General features: G+C 35.0%; 1 protein-coding gene across 11 annotated transcripts in view; it reads right to left on the bottom strand.

Annotated features, from left to right (window-relative positions):
* Positions 1 to 24,668, bottom strand: part of TBC1D5 (TBC1 domain family member 5) — a 592,946-nt gene that overhangs the window by 404,903 nt on the left and 163,375 nt on the right. For 3 of the 11 annotated variants that reach the window (XM_063722174.1, XM_063722172.1, XM_063722176.1), the window contains 2 exons: positions 10,866 to 10,958; positions 8,698 to 8,819 (listed from right to left, as the gene is read on the bottom strand). The exons of 4 other annotated variants lie outside the window; for them this stretch is intronic. The gene's annotated coding sequence lies outside the window, so the exon portion shown is untranslated. Of the gene's footprint in view, positions 1 to 8,697; positions 8,820 to 10,865; positions 10,959 to 13,027; positions 13,124 to 24,668 lie in introns of those variants that run through there. 4 more of the 11 variants (XM_063722171.1, XM_063722173.1, XM_063722177.1 and 1 more) reach the window with 2 other exon arrangements.

Raw genomic sequence — 24,668 nt, 5'->3', positions numbered from 1 at the left:
CAAAAGTCTGGCAACACACATTAGTAGTAAGACTCGGAAAGACCAGCTTTCCCTCCACAAATTGCTGAAAAAAGTGGGAAATGGTACAATACCAAGGGAGGGGGATTGATACTATTTAACAAAACTACAAGTGTATTTTCTCTTGATCCAGAAAATCCAAACTGGAAATTATTCCTGCAAGTCTAACAGCACATACATATATATGTACATGTCCCAAATCTCCAAAAACCACAAGCAATATCCTAACTTTGACACAAAGTCATTTTTGCAACAAAATTTGACTTGAATTGATATAAAGCTATTTATGGTCTTTATTTAACCAACAGTGTGAATAATCACACATTTCCCATCAGAAATAGTAACTTATTTGTTTACTGAGTGCTGCCTCCACTGGAAGTATTCTGTAATTTTAGAACATGTATCATGTTAACAATTCTAAAATCCCGAAAATTATGACTACCAAAACATTTAGTCCCCTTGTGGGTTCAGATAAGAGACTGAGGACCTATATAAGCTTATTCATTGCAATATTGTTTACAGAAGCTAAATGTTGACAACAATCCAAGTATTTGCCAATAGGGAACTGGGTGAATTTTTTATGGACAACTGCTCTTTCCCTCTTTTAAATCCTGTCAACATCTATTCCCTAAACATTCAGCCTACTACGTCAGTTTAATATAGTATCTTCTGTTTGTATGGCATGTACTATTTTTACAGTCAACTTTCACCTCATCTGTCTCCTAAATTAAGGAATACAAGGACATATAAGATAGAATCCCTATTCTACAGCAGTGTCACATATTTGGTGAAGAAAGACTGCATCAAATAACCTAAAATGTACATAACAGCTTGAGGTCATCGTGAAGAGGTTATCAGTCAATACAAAAAGCCATTAACCAAGCCCATTACTTAGCATTTCACTAATCCATTCTTTTAAAGGAACTCACCCAAAACATCATTTGAAAATAATCTTTCAAAGAAATTATAACGCAACTCACAGAGGAGTAATGTGGGAGACTAGTCAGAGTTCTAATGGCTGCTCATAGCTAATGAAACCAGTGGGGAAGCTCTCCTGGGATGGAGCTGGCACATGTCCTCAAAGGATAGTGAAATGGCAAAAGAAAACACTACTGTAAGCAGGGAGGGAGTTTTATCTAAGAGGCTTAGTTTGGACATACTCTGGTTTAGGTGAAGCACAGGGATACAACTTTCCTTTCCTATTATTCTTTTGTTATGTTATGCTCAAGAACATGCTCTAGAAAACCAACAAAGGTTACTGACGAATATACATACATTCTTTATTCTCCCCCATCATGGAGCACTTTTCTGCACTTGGGTACTGAGTAAAAACTTTACCCAAATGGGATTTGGCCTGGATCCTAAAAGGCATGTAGAATTTGGGTATTAAAAACCACATCTACTTTCTCCCTGAAATCTTTCCGTGCTTGTGTCACTGACAGTTGCCTTGTAATTCGTAAAGCCCTTCCATTATCTCTTCTTTTCATATATTTAATAGCTGTGCTTTTCTTTTTTTTTTTTCTTTTTTTTGGAGACAGAGTCTCACTCTGTCGCCAGGCTGGAGTGCAGTGGCGCGATCTTGGCTCACTGCCACTTCTGCCTCCCAGGTTCAAGCGATTCTCCTGCCTCAGCCTCCCAAGTAGCTGGGATTACGCACCCCCACGTCCAGCTAATTTTTGTATTTTTAGAAGAGATGGGGTTTCCCCATGTTGGCCAGGATGGTCTCGATCTCCTGACCTTGTGATCCGCCCTCCTAGGCCTCCCAAAGTGCTGGGATTACAGGCATGAGCCACTGCGCTGGGCCTTGTGCTTTTTTTTTCTAATGCAACTTGACAATGAATTTATTAACTCTGTAAACCAAAATGTATCTGAGACAAGTCTCAATCAATTTAGAAATTTACAAGTTTATTTTGCCAAAGTTAAGGAACAAGACACATGGCACAGCCTCAAGAGGTCCTAAGATCATGTTCCCAAGGTGGCTAGGTTATAGCTTGATTTTATACGTCTCAGGGATACATAAGACATGAATCAATATATGTGAGGTATACACTGGTTCTGTCCAGAAAGGCGGGGCATCTCAAAGCAAGGGGGCTTCCAGGTCATAGGTGGATTCAAAGATTTTCTGGTTGGCAATTAGTTGAAAGAGTTAAGTGGTCACCTTCAGAGGCAATAGATGGCAACTGTTTCCTATTAAATCTTTAAAAGGTATTGGACTCCCAGCTAATCTCTTCAGGATCAGAAAAACAGCTGGGAAGGGAATGGGACTGGGATTCTATTCAGAATGTAAACTTCTCCCACAAGAGATAACTCTGAAGGGCCATTTCAAAATATGTTAAATATGGGGTAAAATACTTTGATTTCTTACAGGGCCTGCTATCTGTCATGTGATGCTATACTACAATCAGGGTGGTATTTGTTATCTTAGTGCTACAAAGAGTCTGTTTTGTCAGTCTTATAATCTCAATTTTAATGTTAATGCTGCTCAGTTTTGTGCCTGAACTCCAAAGCAAGAAGAGTACAAACAAGCCATGACCAACCTTTCCATTCCTGTCATGGCCTGAGCAAGTTTTTCGGGGTTCTTTGGAATCCCCTTGGACAACAAGAGGATCCATTCAGTTGATCGGGGGCTTAGAATTTTATTTCTGGTTTACATGTCTAACCACTGAAATTGCTGATATTTAATAGTTTTTTTTTTTTTTTTTTTTTTTGAGACAGGGTCTCGCTCTGTCACCCAGGCAGTGGTGCAATCTCAGCTCCCTGCAACCTCTGCCTCCCAGGTTTAAGTGACTCTCCTGCCTCAGTGTCCCAAGTAGCTGGGACTACAGGTGTGCACCACCACACCCGGCTAATTTTTTTGTATTTTTAGTAGAGACAGGGTTTCACCATGTTGGCCAAGCTGGTCTCGAACTCTTGACCTCAGGTGATCCACCCGCCTTGGCCTCCCAAAGTGCTGGGATCACAGGCATGAGCCGCCGTGCTTAGCCTAGTTTGTTTTTAAGCCTACAAAAATATAAGAAATTTCTATTGGTTTAAAATTCATTTCCATTTCCTGTATTTTCATCGTCATCTTCACCTTTTCATGACTAGTCACTACTCAATTTAGGCTCTCCTCATTGCTTACCACAGACATTACAATAACTACTAAGCCTGCCTCTACACCTTTGGTTTCTCCTCTCAATGCCATCTTACAAGCTAATATCGGAATAATCTCCAAGAGCATAAGGTTTGATTTTGGCATGTCTTGTTGCATACCTTTCTGTCTTACCCCTGAAAGCTTAATAGAATGCAACTCATCATGAGTGACATTTTTAAAAGATAGTCTTAAATTAGCTCTGATTTATCAAAAAGGTAACTCATTTTCAAATTTTAATAATGTAATTATTTTTATTAACAATTTACTTAGGAAAACTTTCCATAAATGATTGTTATACACTACAGAACCCTTAAGAGCATGAAGTTATCATTATTAACTGTCTTAGAACAATAATTTACATACAGAAGTGAACTATACTCACTGACCATTTCTTTTGTTTTGACAAATACAAATAGAAATAAAAGGATAAAGAAGTAGAAGAAACCCATTTAAGACACTGGCAAACACACATGTAGGAAAAGTCAGAGTAGGAAAAGCCAACGCAAATTTACATTTTTATATCGCTACAAAATTCATGTCACACAACCTAAAGTACCTCCCTCCCTCAACACAAAATAAAAATAAAAAATAAAAACAACTGCTTAACATTAATGAAAAGCATATTAGTGCTGACAAATGTTTAACTGATTGGTCAAAGAGCCGGTATCAATTCTGACTATTTGTTGGTAAATAGAACCAGATATTTATACATCAATAATTGATCATAATAAAAATTGAGAAATTTTCCACGAACAATCTTAGAAACAAGATAGCTATGAAACCTTTGGCTTCATATGGCCTTTCTCCTATGGGAGAAAAAAAACCAACAGTGATAGGCTCCCTTTTCTCAGAACTACTTTGCCACACAATAGCTTACATAAATTAACATTCCATTTGGATGTATCTTGTTGAGGATAAGAAGTTTGTGTGCCAATACGTCACTCTTCCAAATAAAAATATAAAGTTTAACAATGCAATTTGCTGCTAACAAGCATTAAAATGGAAATATATTTTGCTTGCTTTCACTGCAACTTCCATTTATGGTCTACCTTCTGGCATTCTTTGTTTTGTTTGTTTTGTTGTTGTTGTTGTTGTTTTTGAGACAGGGTCTCACCCTGTCACCCAGGCTGGAGTGTAGTGGCATAGTCACTGCTCACTGCTGCCTCAACCTCCCATGCTCAAGTGATCCTCCCACCTCACCCTCCCTGGTGGCTGGGACCACAGACACATGCAACCATGCCCAACTAATTTTTGTTCTTTGTATCTGAACCAAGCAACAGCCATAGGAAGATTTTTTTTAAATGTTAAAAATTAACATTTTAAAATTTATCAGGACATAAACGTCAGAAATTTTAGTAAAACAATCAGGATACCGACACAGAGAAAGACACAGCTACACACCGAAACAAAACAGGGGTATACTGAATTTCTAAGAATGAGTCAATCCTGGCTTTCTGATTACCCAGCACAATCATGTTATGAAAACATTAGAAATTTTCATGATGCAAAACCTATCTCTTGCGGATTAGAGTAACCCATATGCATGGTTTACAACAACCAAGTTCTTCTCTCTACCCATATACATATTACCAGAGTACTTTTTCAAGAACCCTTGTTCTACTATAATTCTATTTTATAGCTCCTAAAAACAACAATAAACTATGACATTATAAGAAACGAAAGTCAACTCTAAAATTTAATCCTTAATAAAATCACAATCCTATCCCAAAACCTGAGAGGATGTGCTCTCTGAATGATTTCAACCATTTGTTTACTTAAGGTGCAATGTGAGTTTATGTAAATAAGGAAATCTTCATGGAAAACAAAAATGTAACCAACTATACAATACAAAATTATCACCTTAAATTACAATTTAATAGTAATAATTGCCAAGACTGTCTAAAAAGCATTTAGGAAAAGCCACTGATTTAATAACATAGTCAATATAAAATGGACTTCTATTTTAAAAGTATCCAATAATAATAAATAATAATTAAAAAGGCCAAAAAAATAATGAATTTCAATGTGATCAAAAACTAATAGTCACGAACAGGTTGAATTCATACAGTTATATATGTGAATATTTTTCAAAAGGTTCTCCCACAATAAATTATTTATTGTAAATAACAGATTAAATGGGAGTGAGAAAGATGAGGAAAAAGGGGTTGTTCTCAGCTAGGTATTGGCAACATTATTCTGAAAAAGAACTAGACATAGTAAATATTTTAGGCTCTGTGGGCCATACGGTACCTGTTGCAACCACTTAACTTTGCTGTAAACTAATAAGCATGGCTGTGTTACAATAAAACTTTATTTATGGACACAACTGTGAATTTCATATAATGTTCATAAGTCAAGAAATAGCATTCCTACCTTGAATTTTTTAAACTGTTTAAAAACATAAAACCATTCTTGGTTTGTAGGTTGTACAAAAATGGATGCCAGGCCAGATTTGCCTCATAGGCCAGATTTTATCAACCCCTGTTCTAAATCATATGTTTAATCACACTCTCAGCCTTCAATCACAAAATAGAAACTAGATCTTTCATTCCCCGTATTTTCTGCATCAATTGCCTAAACATTTTACAGTCTATTTCCTATTCTCTTTCTCATAAATAAATAAATAAATAAATAAATAAGACTTCATTTTTAATAGCTATATAAATGTAAAACTTTTTTTTTTTAAGACAATGTCTTGCTCTATTGCCCAGGCTGGAGTGCAATGGCATCTCGGTTCCCGGCAACCTCTGCCTCCCAGGTTCAAGCGATTCTCCTGCCTCAGCCTCCCAAGTAGCTGGGATTACAGGCATGGCCACCACATCCAGCTAATGTTTTGTATTTTTGGTAGAGATGGGGTTTCACCATGTTGGCCAGGCTGGTCTCAAACTCCGGACCTCAAGTGATCTGCCCACCTCGGCCTCCCACCAAAATGCTGGTATTACAGGCATGAGCCACTAAGCCTGGCCTAAAGCATTTAAATGACAAGCAAAATAAGATAATCTTTACAAATGCCATAGGATATTTGCAAATTTTTCTATGTAAGAGGAGATAAAGATCATGTTCATACATTGTGAGAATGTGGAATTCACATTCACTGACCACAATACAAATCTAGAATTTTTTTTTTTTTTTTTTTTGGAGATGGAGTCTCGCACTGTTGTACTGGCTGCAGTGCAACAGCGCGATCTCGGCTCACTGCAACCTCCGCCTCCTGGGTTCAAGCGATTCTCCTGCCTCAGCCTCCTGAGTAGCTGGGATTACAGGCGCCCACCACCATGCCCGGCTAATTTTTTGTATTTTTAGTAGAGACGGGGTTTCACTATATTGGCCAGGCTGGTCTCGAACTCCTGACTTCATGATCCACCCATCTCAGCCTCCCAAAGTGCTGGGATTACAGGCGTGAGCCACTGCGCCTGGCCAAATCTAGAATTTTTTTAATGATAAAAAAGTCATCAAATTGAAACATTTCATTTCTAGTTACTTTATATAACAAAAACACTATATAACATATGACATGATGAGTTAATGGATGCAGGCTTTGAGAATCAATACCTGCCAACATTTAAAATTTTAAAAAGATACTATGTGCCTCCTGATGAGAAAATACAATGGCACCTATAGTCCTATCTAAGGGATTAAGTTTAAATGCAATCAAACTCTGACTGTACCTGCCAATTTAGAAAAAAATACAGAACAAAATGTTTAACTTCACCATGAATATAAGATTGACAAAATCCAGACTACAAGGAACTTAGCAGGTCAAACAACTCAGGTACTTCAGTGAATAACATATAAAGAAAAGAAAGGGCTGGAGGTAAAACCTATTGTTTAAGTCTTCAAAGGCAAATATAGTCCAGACTCAGTGGCTCACCCCTGTAATCCTGTCACTTTGGAAGGACAAGTTGGGAGGATCACTTGAAGCCAAGAGTTCAAGACTAGCCTGGGCAACAAAGTGAGACACCCTGTCTCTAAAAAAATCGAAAAATTAGCCAGCCATGGTGGTATGCATCTGTAGTCCTAGCTAGTCAGGAGGCTTAGGCAGGAGGATCACTTGAGCCCAGGAGTTCAAGGCTGCAGTGAGCTATGATTATGCCACTGCACTCTGACCTAGGCAACAGAGTAAAACCTTGTCTTTAAAAAAAAAAAAAAGGAGGAGGGGAGGCGGCGGGCACAGTGGCTCACACCTGTAATCCCAGCACTTTGGGAGGCTGAGGCAGGCGGATCATGAGGTCAGGAGTTCAAGACCAGCCTGACCAACATGGTGAAATCCCATCTCTACTAAAAATACAAAAATTAGCTGGGTGTGGTGGCCCACGTCTGTAATCCCAGCTACTAGGGAGGCTGAGGCAGGAGAATCACTTGAACCCAGGAGGCAGAGGTTGCAGTGAGCAGAGATTACACCACTGCACTCCAGCCTGGGCAACAGAGCAAGACTCCATCTCAAAAAAAAAAAAAAAAAGAAAAGAAAAATAGTTTTTTGAAATGAACATGAACAATACTATAGTGTCTAGAGACGCACACCTAAGTGACAAAACCATAAAGAAACAGAAATAAATTATTATTCTGAAAGTCAGAAGTTACTTTTGGAGGGAAAAAGAGGGCTGTGATTGGCATAGAACACATGGAAGAGCTTCTGCAGTGGCTGGGAAAGTTCTATTTCTTGACCTAAGTAATAATTACAAGCATGTTTACCTTAAAATAATTCACGAAGACATATATTTGTTTTGAATGGTTTCCTGTAACTGTGATCTATGTTATAATGAAAAGGTTAAAAGCTAATTAAAGCACATTAATTTCATACACATATCATACATATGATACACTTTTTTACATATATATGTAAAAACTTAGAAGGTTCAATCAAAGCTCTAGTAAGAGCAAAAAAATCACAGATTAACACTCTGTTAAATGTAAAACAAAAGAAAATACAACAAATAAATGAGCCAGCACTTATCTTAAGAAGATTATAAAAACAAAATAAACCAAATAAATTAGCAGACAGAGAAGGAAACAAGCTAGTTATTTCCTTCTTTGCAAGCTCAATAAAATAGACTAAATTTTGATAAGTTGACCAAGTGGAAGGCGAAACAACATAAAGCATTGTTAGTAACAGCAAGAAAAATAATATAATACCAGCCCTCAATAAGATTATTTAAACACTGCACTGGGAGGGTGAGGAGTATTATGTACAGCTTTAGGCCAACGAATTTGAAGATCTAAATGAAATAAAAAATAAGAAAGGACAAATCTGTTCTAAGAAAGGACAAATTTCCAAAAAGAAAGAAACTGTCCCAGTTCATTTTATGTTGGCATGATCCTAACCCCAAAATATGACAAACAGAGCACAAGAGGAATGATCTCACAAAACATCATCAACAAGAAGTAATCTTTCCAAAAATGCAAGGGCAGTTAAAGATTAGAAAGTCTATTAACTGATTAGGTAAGTCAACTAAAGGAAAAAAGACCATACAATGAGTCACTGAATATGGCAAACCTTTGATTAAAAAAAAACTTTGTTTCAATTAGCAGAGTATGATGGCACATACCTGTAATCCCAGCTACTTGGGAGGCCTAGGAGGGAGGATCCCAAGTCCTTGAGATGGAGGCTACAATGGGCTATGATTGGGCCACTATATTCCAGCCTGGATGACAGAGTGAGACCCCATCTCTAAAAAAAATTTAATTAATTAAATTAAAATAAAAATAAACTAAGCAAACAAAATATAAAACTTCCATTGGTCAATACAGCATTAGGGTGAAAAAAAACCCACAAATAGTATTTATAATGGCAAAACATAAATGGATTTTGACATTTAAAAACAGACACCTAAAGATATTAGCTATTAATGCCAATCCTATTAATTCAACATTGTTACTTGTTAGATCAAGTAAAAGAAATTAGAAGTATAAATTTTAAAAGGAAGACAAAATTATAATTTGCACCTAATAGTGTCTATAAAAATTCAAGATAATCAAATTGAAAAATTTTTAAATCATGAGTAAGACTGCATGACCTAAAACAAAAAAAAAAAAAAAGAAAGATTCCCTATACACTAAACACTGCTCAAAACTTAATATTTACTGTGAGTGATATGCCAGTGACTGTGCTAAACACCAGACAAACCAATACCAACCATAACTAAAAATAACCCAGCACAAGGGCAACAACAGTCTTGGTGCATTGTGAAAACCTAGATATAAAAAAATGTGTGACCTGTTTGAAGGACCCAAATGGCAAATCAAGATGCACAACATATTCCTGGATGGTAATGCTCATTATTGGGGATATATAAATTTTCTATAAAGTAATCGATACATCTAATGCAAATCTAATAAAAATTCCAAAGGGACTGTGAGACAGAAGATGGCAGGAAGACTCTGAAGTCTATGTAGATCGTCTGAGAATACCTACATTTTTAAAAGAATAATGATATAAAGGGAATAGCCCTGTAATGTAGAAAAACAATAAATCCTCTTACTTAAAAGTGTAAGGTTTGTGTAAAGAGAGACATAAAGATCAACAGATTAAAACTAAGTCCTAAACAAATCCGTAAGTATATCACAGTTACGTACATGATGAGGGGATATTTGTTGATGGATTAGTTATAATGAGTAAGAGAGAGTTTTCTGGTTGCACAACTGGATAAAAGATATTCTTGACTAAAATTGGGAAAACTAGACAAAGAAGGTCTGAACAAAGGAAGAATATAATAAATTTAATTTTAGACTCGTCAAATTTGAGAAACCATCATGGAATCCAAGAAAAGCGACATCAAATAGATAGTTCGATATGCGGGCCTGGAGGTCATAACAATAGCCTAGGCTGGATCTGTTAACTTGGGAGTCTTGCATACAAAGTGGTTAACTGAAGTCATAGACACAGACTAGATTACCAAGAGAAAGGTATAGTGAGAAGAGAAAAGCACTAGATCTTGAGGAATACAACACAATGAATCAGGAAAATCAGGAAGGTATAATATCATAGAAGCAAAGGCAAAAACTATTTCAAAACGGAGTAAAGTTAAACTTAAGGTCTGAAAATGTCACCTGGAATTATCGAAGTACATTCTGTAAAATATAAGGTTATAGATTCACAATGTAAAGAGTAAAGAATTAAGATTTCAAAACAGTATCTTTAGAAAGGGCTTATAAAATTTTAAAAAGGAAATGAGAGAAGACAAAGATATTTTTAAAAAGGAGTCTGGAAGGACATATTCAAGTAAGAAACAATGGTCATCACTGGGGAAAGAATTACTGGTGTTTTTTGTTTGTTTGTTTGTTTGTTTTGAGACGGAGTCTCCCTCTGTCACCCAGGCTGGAGGGCAGTGGCTCAATCTCAGCTCATTGCAAGCTCCACCTCCTGGCTTCACGCCATTCTCCTGCCTCAGCCTCCTGAGTAGCGGGGACTACAGGCGCCCGCCACCATGCCCAGCTAATTTTTTGTATTTTTAGTAGAGACGGGGTTTCACCATGTTAGCCAGGATGATCTCGATCTCCTGACCTTGTGATCCGCCCACCTTGGCCTCCCAAAGTGCTGGGATTACAGGCGTGAGCCACCGTGCTCAGCCTTACAGGTGGTTTTTAACTTCATACATTTCTGTATTGTTTGACTATTTTAGCAAAAACATGGAGTACTTATACATTAACAAAAAATAAAGATAGTTTAAACTGGAAAAGCAAATTGGAGGAAAAAAACAACCTCCCCAGACATTACCTTATAAAAATATTTGTATCATTACTTAAAAGTTGAAAAACTTTACAGGGCTCCTCACAGATTCACTGCATTCTCTTTCATGATAGCCATACCCTGTAAAGTGAAATACTTTTATTCATTTTTTAACCAGCATTTATTACACATCTACTATGAATCAAATCATTGTGCTGAAAACATTGGAGGCAAAAATATAAATAAATTACTACCCCCCCTTAAGCTTCATGGGCCTACAGTTTAATCGAGAACAGACATGTAAACAATTATAATTCAACATGATTAGTGTATAAAGTGACAATGAATGTACAAGCTAAAATATTTTATGAAAGAAATAAATTTGAACTGATTCTTGAAGAAAGAAGGAGGTAGGAGTTCCAGGCAAGGAACTTCTAATATATTTAGAATCTGTATTCACCCATCCTACCCACCATGCTAGTTGATGCCGTATGTATGCCCCACCACTACTGCTGAGGATCTCATCAAATCCTCACCTCTCTCTTAAGTAGTCAGCATAGACAAATGGCTATCTTTTTTTCCTATATGTTAAAAACAAATCAGCATCCAGACATCAAATCATGATGATCTGAACGTCCCGCTTACAGATTACTTTTAATTTTGAACCTGTCACAATGCATAGCAGTACCATGAGTGGGAAAAAAAGAAGAAAAAAATAAAATGAGCCCAAAAATCAATACCATATATTCATTTTTGTTGTGCTTTTGCTCAATTATATTAGAAAAAAATGAAAGTTGAGAACTCTAAAGTTAGGTTTTTCTACTAGGAAAAAAAAAAACAACAAAAAACCTCTGTTCTTTAATGTTTGGAATAATTAGTATTTAGTTGTTATTGTCCCAGTACTTCTTACTCCTAAAACCTGTTCTGGGGAAACTTATGTGTCTGAGAAATTGGATTTAATGGAACCTATTAACTTTTTTAAGACACTGTCTAAAAACACTGATTGTTTATCACTAGGAGGTCAATCCTACAATCATCTTTTCCCAAATGGTCACTACTCCAAAGCACATTAGCTGTTCATTCAGTAACAGTTTTTGAGTACTATGTCTAAAGTCCTTAAGGAGTATCAGTTAACTGATTATGTTGGCTGAAAGCAGTATTAAGTAGTAAGACTAATTCATCAATCATCACATTTTCCTAAATATTTTTCATATATTGCTATTGTAAGAAAAGAAAGACCATAATAATTACAGAAAAAGTAATCAGTACTACAATTTTCTTTGGAAAAGGTAAATATATACATGGCTGGCTATTGAAATAAAAGTCTTTCCAAGGGGCAAAGTGATATGCCAGGAGTTGAAAAGAATCAACTGCAAAGAAAACCTCATTTCTATTTTCAATTGCTGTTTCTGTTGACAACAATAGTCTTGTCTTTATTTACTGCCTCAGATACAACAACACAACCAATGTATATGATATTTCGCATGCTTTAACAAAAAGAAATAATCTCCTCATTCCTTTATAAAGGATAACTTTTCAAATTAGAGTAATTTACATGCTTTTAGTGTTCTTTTTTTGAAAATTAGTGCATGTTACATTTGAAAAACTTTGCCAAAGGAAATATAGTCCCACATTTTCACAAAGGGAAGAAATGTTAAAAATTCAAACTTTCAAGCTAAAGTTACAGGTATTCTAAATGAAAAATAATTTTTTCCTCCACTAGTCTCTTTAATTACTATAACTGTATTGCAGTATCCTTCCTATATTATAACATTATAGCACAATATTTGAGATTGCTTTTTAAGCACTCAGTATTCTACGGAGGAAAAACATGAAACTAAAGCCAAATTAAAGTGACAATTTCCTCATTCAGTAGAGAAAAAAAATCACTTAGTTCTTTCCTGAACAAATCAAACAGTTTTAAAGACATTGTAATACATAGTGATAAAAATCTCAATTCTGTAACATAGATAAGCTTAAGTGCTTAATATATTCAGTTATGTGAGCATTTTGTGCACACTAAGAGTTCGTGGATTACACATCTAACAGTCTGCTGTGAACATGTGGAATTATGCACTTATGTTAAAATACCACCCCACCACAAAGAATTATTAATAGTTTTGACACCAAGAGGCAGATTTTATTTCTAAAAACTGATAAGTAGGGACAAACTAAAATACAAAAACAAGACAAGACAAAACACAACTCACAAAAACAAAGCTGCTTACTGAAGGTAACAGGTAACAGAAGGCCACAGTTTTGAAGATCTGATACACAGGAATCAGGGATCCCCTTCTGGAGCAAATCTTGAAATTAATAAAAGTAGGACCTTCTGTTTACTTTTTGCTATAAAACACTGATCATCAATTTCAAAATAAGAACCTTAAGAGTTAATAAATAGTAACACAAACCAAAGCTAATGATATTAAGGATTCCAATAAATTTTAAATAAACTACCTAAGACTAAAAGCCTAAAATTTTAAGCCCTCCTTCCTTTTCTCCCTTTCCTTCTCCTCTCTGTTTTACTATCTGTATCCCTTCACAAATATATGCATCTATACATATATAAAATTTATTCCTTTTAGAAAGCTGAGTAGGTAACCAGAAAAATTAATAAAATCTTGAATAAACAAACTTAGAAGGCCTTTCTATTTAGTTGACATTTACTTTTTGAACATGGGAATTCTGTTGTTCAACTTCACTAGACACTAGAGATTGCTCTTAGAATATTTTGGTAAACAAAGAACCTAGTCTTTTTGTTAAATTCAAAAGTCAGGAAAGGAATGTCTTTGATATACGTAACTAAATCACCATCTTATTATTTTCCTATCCTAAATCATAATTTTGTATACATATATAAAACATTCCCTATGCCTACATTTTTACCAATAAATGAAATTTTGCTTCCCTAACATTGTCCTACCAAAATACACTAAACTTCACACCAATTATATGATTTGGTAATACATATTCCTTAAATATAAAGATGCCTCAAGACATTCATTTTGTTTCTAAATAGACATCTCTCATCTCAGACTTTTTATGCTCAATATTTCTTAAGAGTCCACAAAAGAATAATTACCAAAATTAGTGAAATGTTTCACAGTCCTTATTTGGGAGAATAACCTGACTAAAGCAGACCACTCACTAATAAAGTGCAACTTAATAAATCATGTGGAATCTTATTTTGTTCAAACCCTTACTAACTCCTAGCACCATCTGTTACCATCAAAACTATATGACAAGATATGATATATAATTAATAGGTAAACAACAATCTAATTAAAATGGACAAATACTCCATGTTCCTGCCATTTGGGAGCTCTAATTACAGACTAAATTTTAAGCTTGAATTAAATATTTAAGCTGGAAAATTAACTTTCCTTCTCGAGCCTTGAATACATTAATACAGATATGTGAAGCGACTTCCTGATGGGAACTTAAACATGTAATTTAGTTTCATCAAAGCAGTTACTAATTGTTAAGCAGCAGTACCTTACCATATGTACACAATAGCTATTTAGAGCTGAAAAGGTGGTTCTAAAGCACCCCTCTGCAACCCTTTCCTGACACAAATATAAAATGTATATACAGTGCAGCAGTTAATACTACACATTGAAAATAAATTACCTAGTCTTCAGTCTTTGATGCTTTCTGAAGACAATTAGAAATTGTTCTAAATAAACAAAATATACCTATATATGACAAGGTAAGAACCACACAAGTATAAAAGACCAAAAGATATACAAGAATAAGCATCCAGGTATAAAATTCTCAGGTTACACAAAACTAATTAAAAACTCTGACCTACTAAATCAAAACAACAAGAGTATACTAATTCTGCTATTAGTATACTCTTAGGAGAAGAGTTATTCTTCCTAACTCTTCTCTTCAGAGAGCATCACAGGCTTTGATAATAATGTTCTAGCAAGCATTTAGAATGGCAACGTAAAAGGTGAACACCCTCCCACATTTTTCATTTATTTTTGAATGTAGGAGGAATAATATTTCAGAACAAATGACCCTAACAGGCAATTGCTTAGGAAAAATTCTCTAAGAATATAAAATATATGTATATTTTCACTACTAATTTATATTTAGCAAATGAATGACAGAGAGGTTGCTAGAAAGGTATATATTACTCTTTAAAAATAGATTATTCTAATTCTTTATAACCATAAAGACTAACTGCAGGTCAACCACATTAACATAGTTTGGTTACAAAAAGAGAACACTGTCAAAGAGGTGGTGGAAACTGCTTTTGTTTATATATTAAATATTATTTTGTTAAGCATTCAGTAGTATAACCATTAAATTTTACTAATAAAAGAACTAATTTTTATAATTTCACAGTAAAACTAGGATATTGCACTGGTTAAGATTCAAAGTCAATGACAAATATGTAAGTTGATTATACTAAATCTCCTTTATTTGAAATTTTTACCAGAATTTAAGTAATTAAAATTTAAATCATAAGAAGATCTTTTAAGAATAAAAAGGAACTTTTTGTTCTGTATTGGCATTAGGAAACATTTAATATTTTATAATTCATTACTATTGTTCTAGGTTTTTGCTCAAGGATAACACATATAATATTAACATATAACATTATATATTGCCTGTTTTCTTCTCCCAATATTTCCTTTTATCTCTTCTTTCTATCTTAAAATTGCCCAAGTTTTACTCATGTTTAAATGTTTACTCATGTAGCTATACAGCATTTGGTATTCCTAATAAACCACTGCTCCACAACTATCTGAATGTTGATGCATTTTAATTTCAAAAAAGTCACAGATCTGCCCTGCATACCACATAAGATGTGCTTTTACTCTTCATTAATTGACAAAATATACAGGTACATGGGTTTAAAGATGCCTTGTAATTACCCTAATGTTTCATAAAGATTTGTAGCCATACACGGGCAAATACCCACAGAAAGAGAACAAGGGCAGTCTCTGAATAACCTCTTGAACTAAATATTTATTTTCATGTTATCCTACATCATCTAAAAATCTGCAAACAGAGAATAATCAGCAAATATCACTGAAAGATAAAAACCCAATCCTAAAAGATTTGATAGATATACAAAATCTGGCTGGTTCACATTTAAGCATCATGGTTCTTTTCTAATATTAAATCAGTCGACTGGATGATAACAGAAGTTCCTCCATAATGCAGGCTAGAAAAGTCTATTCAATTTTATTTAAAATCTGTATGCTGTAAAAGTACATGTCATGGAATTTACTAGGATGACAACTATATAGATATGAAATTCATGACATATTGATTCAACATATTGAACTGGTTTTTAAAACCAATTTATATAAATGATTATAATAGTCTATATTATGTTTAGCCCATGAGGCATATGGTAGTAAATTTGAATTTAATTTTAAATAAATTTACATAAATATAAAAAGTTCAGTAATTTTTATCCACCCTGCATATGAAACAGAGCAAATAAAAAAACAAGAGGACTGTATATTATAAATGCACTTGAGCCTGAAGCTCAAACCAGAAATCCAACTTTATTTCTTAAAAAGGAACCAAAGGATAACTGCCTTTTGTTAGGAAAAAAGAAAAACATCATTGACAGAGAAAGTACTACTGATTATTAAGCAATATATATTTATATATTTGTAAATATATAAATACTTGTTATAAATATGTTTATTTAGCAATACATAGAATTTTCACCTACTATATATTCTAAAAAACTTAATGCATCAAAAAAGCTAGCAGTGACATATGGTATACATAGATTCACATCAAATTATCAATTAAGACATATATACAGTCTCTTCACTTTGGAGAACTTATGAGCAATTTACAAAATAAAAATATTTTAAAAGGTACATCAAAAGTGTTTTTTACAGGTACTAGAAAGTCAGAGGTTCCACCATTGGTATGAGAATGGTCTCAACTTTCCATCAGTAGAGCTCAAGCTGTGACTCTCAGAGACTTAGCCAGTATGAAACATACAGACTCTGAAAGTGGAGGCCTTGACCTTACCTTATCCCAAGTTCCATCCAGTAAGTTAACTGGCCCATACATCCAGAAATTTTAAAAACAGTAAGCAAGAACCAAGATACAATATATAAATCTGAAGTGTATGGTTTCAGTATTATATATCAGAAGCATTATCAAATGTCTATCATTTGCCAGCAGCTTGACAGATTTTTTTTTCCCCTAACACTCAAAACAATTTACAAACTAGGCATTATTCCCACTTCACAGATGAGGAAACCATGGCTCACAGATTAAGTAACTTGCCTAACGTCACACAACTATAACTCAGATCTCTAACTAGAAAACCTGTTTATAACACTATTTTCTACAACATTTTATTCTTAAATTTTTCAAACTTTCAGAAAAGTTACAAGAATGTTACAGTGAATATTCACATACCCACTACCTAGATTCTACAACTGACATTTTACTGTATGTATTGTATCACTTACCTATCTACATCTACTAGACCATCCTATTTTTAATGCATTTCAAAGTTGCAGATGTTATTCTACCTTTTCAGTATTTTATTATATTTTCAAATATACAGAAAAGGTGAAAAAAATTACATTGCACACTCATATGTCTATCATCTAGAATCTTCAATTACATTTTATTGTACTGCAGTATCATAATGTCGATATAGTTGTTCATCCTTCCATCCTTCCATCTTATTACATTATTGTAACTATTAAAGTTATTGTTGCAACCTCTAAGTCCCCTCTACAAAGAGAGAACTGCAGAAAAGTTGTTTACATGTATTTAATACTGCTACATTTCCTTAATCAGTTAAAGTTATGTTTGGATATACAGGTTTTCGAGGTTTTTCACTTCTCTAATGTTTCTATCAGGTGACTTTTAGAGACACAAACAGATCCTTTAGGAGAGGGCAACATGCTTGACTCAAAAGAGTTGAGAAATACAAAAACATTAAAATATTTTCTTAGGCTATAAGAGAAATTGAGAAAAATAACATAAAAAAACAAAATCCTAGGAAAAAAATTTGCATTCCCTGACAATGAATAGATTTAGTCAATCAAGAAACTTGATTATTACAAGTGACTCTGAAACTTAACTTTACAGAAAAGTTATACTACAAAAACTAAGCAACTACAATACCTTTGTACTTTTTCATGGTATTTATGGCTGTGATTCTATGATGCATACCTATAATTAGCATTTTGTGCTGCTAACATTTTATTCTCAATTCACATGATGGGATTTCAAAATACCACTATTTTGTGCAGCTCGGCTATTAATCTTAAACTAATATACCACTTTATAATCACAATTCTCTCTATCCTTAAGTTCTCTTATTCCTGAACTCTCAGTACAAATACTTTCAAGCGCATTGAAAAATCGAGTTCTTTGACTTCATTTAATTTAAATCTCTTATTCTCCTATTTGTTTCATTTCCTTTCTTATCAATCTTAGACTCTATGAGCTACTATTTCAATTAATATCTCACCAGTCCACTGCTCTCTCTTTCTCTATGTTAATCAAGTCCTGAAAACCTTCCAACACTCACAATCTCACACACCTTCTCTTACTCTACACCTAATTTCCTGAAGGCAGAGGAAATATTGGACCAACAGGAATTCCTTCCATCTTTGATCCTTTCACCCAACTAAAACACCGACATCCACTGTGGCAGCCAAGGAGATGTACTACTCAAGAGACAAAATGCTGTGAGGAATTATAGTCAGCTGACAATATACAGCTTTCACACTTTCAGGATTCACTGTAGTGTTTAAGCCAAGGCCATACTCTCTCCATACATCTTACAAGGCCATGCAGCTCCCAGACAATAACAGGGATGCTGCAGGAAAAACCATTCCTGCCAACACAAGGCATCTCTAATAGGCAAAATTTGTTCTGTCTACTGCATTATCCCCTCACCATTGTCTCGGTTGGGACTTTTTGAAAACAGCACTGCAATCTGAGGTTCCTCCTCTCCAATCTATCTTCCTTACTCCTCTCTTATCACAGGTGTTGAACCTACATGAGTCTGAAGGCTTTCCTTGCTTATTCCTGCTCTCTCTCTCTCACCCTCCTAAGATTATCCCCCAAGAAATCTCTTAAGCTTCTAATTCCATACTGGCATCTGCCTCCTGGGAGATCTGAATTGTCATGTCAAATCCACATTTTTCATATTTCTTGCATTCTCAGTTAAAAAAAAAAAAAGAGCCCTCCTCCTGTACAAACTAATCCCTCCACTAGTAAGTCCAAATCTTTTCCATCTTTTCATATACATTGCTCCAAACTTAACCATTTTAACTTACTTTCTCTCCTATAACATCAACCTCTCTCTCTCCCTTCTGGGCCTTTTTCACCAATATATAAACACTTTGAAGTCTCCCCTAAATCAAGAACAACAAACCTCTGCTGCTCTGTGTCTCCCTCTGACAGTCAGCTCTTCAGATAATAGTAACATAGTACTTTTCACTGATAGTCTATAATGCTTCATGTCCCATTTATATATCAACTACCCTGTGGGCTGATTTTTGCTTCAAACCACTCCACTCCAATTGCTTACCAAGGCACATTACATAGAGATGTCAAATTCGACGACCACTTTTGGCACTTCACTTCTGACCCCTCTATTTATCACACTGTCGTGTTGTTGTCTCCAGCTCTGCATTCAGGCATATCATTATTCACTGTTTCCTTCCTTCATCTCTTGGACAAGTTTCTCTTTTCCCATCACTTGGCTTGATAGTAGTCAATTTATCCAAGGACTTCTCCTTATCTCTACCTATAATCCCTAGGCAACCTTAGATACCCATCAAATACACTTATTCATCTTTGTTCTATCAATGCCAAACACTATGCTTGGGAAATGCTTAGCACATAATTTTTAAATAAGTTGATGCCAGCGTTTATGTTAGTGATTCCATGTACATATCTCTTACAGTAACTCATCTCCTGGCCTTGAGAGATCCATACATTCAACCATCTCCTATCTTTAATCAATAAGATGTCCAAACTGAAGTCATTCTCTCCCCTTTCAAATTGCTCCTCTTGTATTCTCTTGTAGGGATGGCATTATCAACCAACCTCTCATGCAGGTCAAATGCCAGTATTTCCTTTCGGGTCTTCTCAGATGCAATCAGCTGCTAGATATGATCAATTTAGTCCCTTCTTCTCCCTTACCTCTGACCCTGACTTAATTTAGTGTAAAGTCTCCTTGTAAGTATCTGGGCTCTTGAATTTTGCCTCTTATCTTAATTGCTAAATTTCACATAAGTGTTCTTTCTAACAATCTGATCTCACCTCTCCTTGGCTTAAATTCCTGTAGTAGAACACAATGCCTAGCATTGCAATTTGAAACTATTTCTATTTTTCATTCTTCTTTCCTCTTCTAGGAAAAAAAAAAAGGCCCAAATTTTTGGTATAACCCACAAGACTCTTCAAAAATCTATAGGCTTTCTATTTATAGTCTCAGGTCTCATTCTTACTCAATTTGCAAACCCAAACTACTTGCAGTTCCTCAATACACTTTAGGTTTGTATCCATTTCTGGGCCACCCCAGGCAGTATTTCCCTCCGCCTAGAGTGTCTTTTTTCAATATTCTTCGTATACATTCAGCCTGCACACTCTCAGGGAAGTTTCCTTGAAACTATCCTCCATCGCGACCTCCAAGCTGATTTAAGAACCCTTCTTCTGAGGTACACTGTTTCCCATGCATTAATCTATCACATTATTCATCACATTAGATGTTAATTTTTTAACTACCACTCTTTCCTCTATAAACTACAAGCTCCTATTGGAAAGAATCATATTTTAACTCTGTTGATCCAGCACCTAGAACACTGCCACAGTACGTAAAAAGTACTTCATGGAAAGAAGTTTAAAAAGGAAGGGAAAAAGAAAGACCTTTAGTATCTCAATAAATTTGTAAATTACTTTACAAAATAAATGTAATTTCTGCTTGGTCGTTCTCACCTCTATCTTTAATGCAGAATGAAAGGCCTCTCTAAGCTGTACTCCCAGAACTTTGCTGGGAATCATCTTGAAATACCTCACATGTTACTGAAAAAGACCAATCAGCTAACACTCACCTACCATGGTACATCTATCCCTGTGCCTCTCTGTGTGGTATTTAAGGTCTGCTGCTTCCATTGCCTCCAAATTAAGCTTGGGAGGGCCTCATCTGTTCCCCCGTTGAGGAATCTGTTGCCCTCTCTGCTTTGTACTGTTGATTATAATAGGTCGCTACTGTCACCAACAGGGCACCACTGCAGCTTCTTCAATATATCCCCACTCCCACTGAACCCAACCTCCCCTCTGCTCTAAAGACTGCTTTACCAAGCAGCACTGCTATCAACCATGATGCCCCAACACCTTTCCAACACTGTTAGCACAGTGGAGTCTGCAAAATGACAGTTAATTCGTGGACTGTGGCAAAGAAGACAGAATCCCTTTGCCTTAGTCTCTCAGAGAGTGGAAGGGCCATGTTGCTTGCCTCTAAGCATCTTATAATACTTCTCCTGATTCTCTTGTTCTTTCGGATTTATTTTCTCATAGCCCAGCCATCTATCTCCACAAGTATAAGATTTCTGGACCAAAAAACAAAACAGACCCCAGGCTGAATTTAGAAATGCTGCTTTGCTAACAACTGAGACTGTGTCACCAGGTTTGCCACTTTATTCTTGATTTTTCTTAGGAAAAACTCACTTCTGTTCCTACATATCAAAGACTACTGGCAGGCCAACCCTACTCGCCTCCATGTCCCAGATAAGGCTGAATCGCTACAGGAAAAACAAGTGAGGACCACACTGAAAACATGCTACCCAGAAAGAGCCTTAAACATTACCACAAAAGACAGAAATATTTAAACACAAAACACCCTTGCTTGTTCCATATTTCTCATACTTAATATACTCCATTAAAAATTTCCAACATCCCAGGTGCAATGGCTCAGGCCTGTAATCTCAACACTTTGGGAGGCCAAGGCAGGAGGACTGCTTGAGCCCAGGAGATTTGACACTAGCCTAGGCAATATTCTGAGACTCCATCTCTACAAAATATTTTTTAATTAGATGGGCATGGTGATGTGTACCTGTAGTGGGGGCTGAGGTGGGAGGATGGTTTGAGCCCTGGAGGTTGATGCTGCAGTGAGCCTTAATCACACCATGCACTCCAGTCTTGGCGACAATGTGAATATTGTCTCAAAAAAAAAAAAAAATTAAAAATTCTGAATTACATATGCCATTCAAAATACCTTTTCCATTTAGAAATTCAAGCCTCCCTTTCTTGGAAAAAGTTCACAAATAACATTTTTACGTGAATTTTGGTTTGATTAGGCCAACAGTGTCATACCACCTACCCCACAGTATTTCAGGGGCTAGAAGGCACTCTAGATTCACCACTGGTAGGCACATCACCTCTACTGGCATTCCAAAAGCCACTTCCGGATAAACACAAAGAAGGAAAGGGATGGCTGAAAAGATGAACAGCAGGAAATAACCTGCCTGGCTGGGAATTATTAGTAAGGTTATCCCTATGATGGGGAGGATTCGTTCTTTATGTCATGAGAACATAAGAAAAGGACATTAACTTTTCTTGCAAGGTCTGTACTCAGTTCAGAATTTACTTTGGAGGGTAATATGTACCAACAAACTATGAATGTAAATAAGACAGAGAATGAACTAAAAGAAAATAATGCAAATTCTCTAAAAATATAACCAACATTTAAACTAAATGTACAGTGAATATCAACATCACTGGTACTTCAATTTCATTCAAAATTTGATATACATTTAGAAATTAAATTCCTGGCTTTGTAAACATAATGAATATGCAAATACTTTAGGTTAATATATTTTTCTCATCAAGTTCTTTTTCCTCAAAGTTCCATTACTGACAAATTCCAAAATGTTCAGTTACTAAGAATAGAACTCTTTATTTTTCCTCATTTATTTTGATACTCTTAGCCATCCCTTAAATTGCCTATTCTTGGATTTTAATATCCAATCCTCCTAGAATTTTTACATTTTGATGAAGAAAAAGGAAACACGTATACATGTGTTTAAGATTGTATTGCTTTTAAATTGATCTCTACAATAAATACACCTCAATCTTAAAAAAATGATGGGGAGTGAGAGGTGATGGAGGTTTTAAGAGCATGAAGGAAGTAAGACCAGCCAAGAAGTCAGGCAGTAAAGTACAGATTTCGGTCAATTCTAAGCACTGGATAATTTTAATCTAGAAAGAAGGTCTTTATTCAGTTATAACTATAATATTTAAAATAGCACAATATACCTTAATAGAGAATCTGGATAGTAGCATTTTTGAAACAAGCAACAACAGAAAAAAAAAATCCTCTCCTTACGTTGCATTTATTCAATTTGTGGACTCCTGCTGCAGGTGGTCCCTGAGACAATATCATAGATGATTTCTAAAACAAAATGGATAAATATGGCCATTTATTTAAAATCCAGGTAGTTTTTCAAAACTGTATTTCTATTCATAGTGCCCAATTATCTATAAGGTATACAAGGGTGTAAGACAATTGACTGATTTTTTTTTAAGAAAAATAGTAGCACGTGTATACACAAAATGAATCTTGTCTCCCTTCAAAGTACCCATTTTGAGCAGTTAGACATCAATTCCACTACAGAAATTTCAAAAACAGGCATTCCAAAAGTACTTTGATTGATGGAATATGTGTACGTCTTCCCAAGGGGAACACTTAAAAAGAAATAACACAAATTTTGAGAAATGAACTGTGATATATTTGTTATAAATTTACTTCACTAATTTATAATCATATGTAATATAGGAAAAAACTGTAAAAGTCACAAATTTCTCTGAACAAATTTTCATTTGAAATTTACACATTTAAAGGGAATTTTTTCTTGCCACTGAATAATAAGAAAAATGAAAGTGGTAGGTAAGTATTATAAAGTCAAGAGTAAAAGGCTATTATATTTACAACCCATTGAAAGCGGGGGTGGGGAGGGGAACTACACCTACAGTAAGCCCTCTATCACAGACACTGAAGGCAGTCTTTAAAGTCTGCATATAAAAATTTCTTGAGTTTTACAAAGTTTTACTTTAAGTTGTAGTGTCTGCAAAAAGCGATTCCAACTAATAAACAGCAATTCACCAAAAATGCAAAAGCAAACTATCAATTTACATTTTAGTACTTTAAAGACAGTAACATTTACTCTGATCAGTGCAGTGTTTTGAAATAGATATAATTAAAAACTAACTTTTAACTTGGAATTATTGTATCAGTGCAGATCTAGGTAAACATCCACACAAGCATTTTTAAATATATACTGTCTTCAACTCACCTTAATCTCAGTAACTCTTCCCACCTTTGTATTTAGAAATTTTTAAAAACTTATCCGAACAAATTAATTTTCATTTGAAATTTATACATTTAAAACGAATCTTTTCCTGCCACTCAATAATAAGAAAAATGAAAGTGGGAGGAATAGATAGGTAAGTATCATAAAGCCAAGAATAAAAGGTTATTATATTCACTACCCTTTGAGAATTAAATTTTTAAAAATTTCTAAATACAAGGCATATAATTTTACCTTTTTTGCTTATTTATTATGAAAGAGGTATAAAACAAATACTCTGACCACAAACCCTGAATGTTCAATGCCTTCAACCAAACTACTGCAATTAATATGAAATTCTAAATACAGAATATAATGCCACATAAATAGTATAACAGCCAAGTACTGTCTAAGAAGCCATATGTTTTTTCCCATTGTTCAAAAAAAGGAGATGACTTCCCGTCACTTATGTTTCTGATTAGCAAGGTGATTTATGCCACAATCACTAAAAATGCCAGCAAGTGAATGAGAAAATGCGTAGTGACTG

The sequence above is a fragment of the Pongo abelii genome, chromosome 2 (assembly GCF_028885655.2).
Source record: "Pongo abelii isolate AG06213 chromosome 2, NHGRI_mPonAbe1-v2.0_pri, whole genome shotgun sequence".
Taxonomy (NCBI): domain Eukaryota; kingdom Metazoa; phylum Chordata; class Mammalia; order Primates; family Hominidae; genus Pongo; species Pongo abelii.
The sequence above is the reverse complement of the archived record's forward strand: the minus strand, read 5'-3'. Positions and strand labels throughout refer to the sequence as shown.